Source organism: Limulus polyphemus, unplaced genomic scaffold (assembly GCF_000517525.1).
Source record: "Limulus polyphemus unplaced genomic scaffold, Limulus_polyphemus-2.1.2 Scaffold7011, whole genome shotgun sequence".
Taxonomy (NCBI): Eukaryota; Metazoa; Arthropoda; class Merostomata; order Xiphosura; family Limulidae; genus Limulus; species Limulus polyphemus.
Genome location: NW_013672621.1, coordinates 4,678 through 8,259, shown reverse-complemented (window position 1 = coordinate 8,259; position 3,582 = coordinate 4,678). Strand labels below are relative to the sequence as shown.

At 31.2% G+C, this 3,582-nt stretch overlaps 1 long non-coding RNA gene across 1 annotated transcript in view; it reads right to left on the bottom strand.

The window, feature by feature from the left end:
• Window positions 1–974: 974 nt before the first annotated feature.
• Window positions 975–3,582, bottom strand: part of LOC111089679 — a 7,210-nt gene continuing 4,602 nt past the window's right edge. Inside the window, exon 2 of the long non-coding RNA XR_002613914.1 lies at window positions 975–2,589. This is a non-coding gene — a long non-coding RNA (uncharacterized LOC111089679). The remainder of the gene's footprint in view (window positions 2,590–3,582) is intronic.

Genomic DNA, 3,582 nt, shown 5'->3' with positions numbered 1-3,582 from the left:
GTTGATCGACTATGTCAAAAGAACGCCTGTCTGGTTTATATATGATGAGTGATCATCGTGAAAAGATCGACGATGAAAAACTACATTCATCCAGTTGGTTATCAGCAAATGTGGAAGCGAGAAAAGAAAATTGAAGTTTTGATTTGATGAGACAAATGGTAGCCATCATCGAGCGCAGGTCATTGCCTTGAAGTTTAAATGTGATGCTCTGGCTGATCATGGCATATTCATTTATGTACACTTAACTTCGTCATTTATATTTAAATGGTATTATTTTCTAATACATGTTTTGAATAAATCATTCAAAAAACTTTATTCTAAAATACCAGAGGGGGCAACTGCTCTTCTGCCCCATCCTGTGGTCGCACATGGTCAGATGTGACAATTGATCAAGCCTCAGTTGAATTCAGTTCTTTGTCAATGGAAAATTTCAAATTTTGTTACTCGCTTTTGAATGTGGCTAGTATAGTATACTAAATGTGATTCTTTATTCATTAGTAATGGTAATTGTAATCAATATTATGGAATAAAAAAGGCCAAGGTATAAAAACGAAAAAATAAAATTTAAAATATCATTGTTTAGTCACAAGGCTTGGTGCAGCAGCATAAATCACACCTGCCTAATCCAAATCGCTTCAGATTTATAGATTTCTTTGAGTGCCAGTAGAACCTCAAGACAATTATGTTATACATGATTTTGATCTAACGTTTAGTAGTACTTGTACGTTTCTTTGTGTAGGCCGTTTTGTTGTAGTATTTACCTGGACGTTAGTGTAGTATTATACAGTGATATAAAATACACGAAAGGGCTTTATTCTAGTTCTTTATTTTATACTTAGTAATACAGTTAAATCTCTCATAATATATTTACTGAGTATATTGTAGATTCAGCACTTAATTACTTTTAAATAAATAATGAGTTTACTGGATTTGTTTGGACACAGTGTGAAAAATTATTACTTGAAAATAAAAAGAATGATTCCAATTGATTCTCTTTATTTGTATTGTAAGATCCAAAAACAGAACAAACAAAAGGCTTTTTTTAGGAAATACAATAGGCTTTGGCACTATAATACAACTTATATCCTTTTTTGACATATTTATAAAATCCTTACTTTTTAAACAAACAGGAGGTTGTATTTCTTGGACGTAAAATACAACTTAGTAAATGTTGATCCAAAATAAATTCATCAGAATAAAAATTTATATATTCTGATTACATTACTACTTGGAGCCTCACACTTGCTAAGGCCAGCACTGATAATAAAACTATATTGCCAGCTAAGATAAAAGTACATAAACTATATAAATGAACAGGTATGTAACAAAGCCATATGAATGGATGAAGCATTTTATAAAACATATAATTGTCTAAGTAAAGTATTTCAACTGGGCCTAACAAGATACTATACATTATTTGTTTCATGAAGAACATATGTTTTATGTGCCGGAAACAGGATTACATAAAATACTTAATAATAACTCCGTGGAGATACAATCCATTTGATGATATAAAATGGTGAGGAATATTTCATACATTAATTCAATAAAAAAACATTCGGCTCCATGAAACTAACTACATTAGATTATATTTATCTATTTTAAGTACACAGCATATTACTCCAGTTGGAAATGTAATCTTTTTCTTTTTCAATCATTTAGAGTAGAAATATCTTGGAAGATTCTAGCTTGTGCACAAAATCATTCATAACGTACATAACTAAGACAACTATTACAATTCTAATTTCAAAAAATAAAAATCTTATATCCATATCAGTACATTATCTTTTGTATTTTAGTCTCCTTTAACAATTATAAGATTACACAAGTCCTATATATATTATGTACGAGTAATATATTTAGATTAGATAATCAACAGGACCATTTAAAATGTGAATTTAATGAATTTTTAATGAAAATAAAAATAAAATTTCACAATTACAATAATGATTAATTTTCCAACTATTAAACAAAGCATTCCCATTATAATAACACGGCCAAAATAAAAATACAGATTCTAGCGTTAGATGAGTCACATTTCCATTTAAGCTTTTTGTTTTTGGTTTTATAGGTACAATATGAATAATTTCAAAAGTTTTAATTGGAGACTTCTTTTACATCAGTGTATAAATAACACAGTGACTTTCTTTTTCCAAATTCTTTTAGAATAGCGTCTGAAAGTTAAACTGTTCTTTGGGTATGGATATATAAATTAAAAATTGCCACCAAAGCAAATTTTCTCTGCTCAAATTTTAAAAACGATGTTCTTCTACATATACTAATTTTGAACAAAAAAATGGTCAAAGGTCATGGTTAATGACGAATATCACTCACTGAGTAATTCCAAAGGGTGATCATCAAGATACCTACTGATTTTCGTTTATATTATAACTATAGAAGAAAAGGTAACAATTTGTACTTCTACTCTTTTATGTGCTGCTCTTCATAGTCTTAGGTGCACTTGCTGTGACATTTTCTACCAAACTCACAATAGCAGACGCAGGGTTACTGGGATCAATTTCAGCAAACACGTGACATTGGTTGTCAATGTGACTGGGTGGTTTTTTTGCCACGAATCCAAAGCAACGCCTACAAAACATCCACAAAATACTGATTAGAAAAGGAAATCTGAAAATGTTTTAGTGACACCCTAATAATAAAAATAAAATAAAAATTGAACTTGCAACATGATGGAGGGTATTCATATATTGCTTGTGTTTGATATATTTAATTCAATTTGGCTTTCTTCAGCAATACAATGGATGAGTGGTTTATGCTTTTAAAACCTAGCTGTTAGTTGGGACAGCTATGTAATTTTTAATGTAAAATAACCTAGAAAATCTTTATTTAATAATTAAACAATAAGTGGATACTTTCTCTTATTTTGCAAAGTACCCGAATATTTTTTTTATGTAAGATTTTAACTATATTGCCGTCACGAATATTTTGACCACTTTTCCCCTTTATCTTTTGAGCAGGAGATCGAAATAATTAGTGTGTCCTGAGAAAACCGCCATTACAATGAGTTTTGTTGAGCGTACACGAATTAATTTTACTGTTCATCGACCTAAACTGGGAGTACCAAAGTAACAGTTATAAGACTCTACTGGCTTTACGACCAGATACGGTCTATGAGACCTAGAAAAACGAAGTCGAAATGTGGAGGCTGATGACGGACCTCGATAAAGATGAAACGAGCTTTGGCGGTTACTTTATCGCTAACCGGCCAGTTAAAAGCGAAGGCACCTGAAATTAATGGAATGGATGTTTTAATTGAGGTCCTTGATTCGCTGTTTATGAAAGAAGCTGTAGATTTAGCCTATGAGGCATACTCAAAATTCGATTCGTAAAATAAACTGAAGACATGCCGACGTCAGAATTTATGCATGAAGCACAAAAAATATAAAATGGAACTTCCGAATGTTGTTTTGTCATTCAAACTTTTGGACAGTGCAAATTTGACACACAGAGACAGGAAACCCGTGCTGAATGTCAACATCGGACTTAAAATATTATCAAGAAAGGAAACAGGAAGAAAGTCAGCAGCAACAACAGTGGCAAGAAGTACAAATGGAAAACATT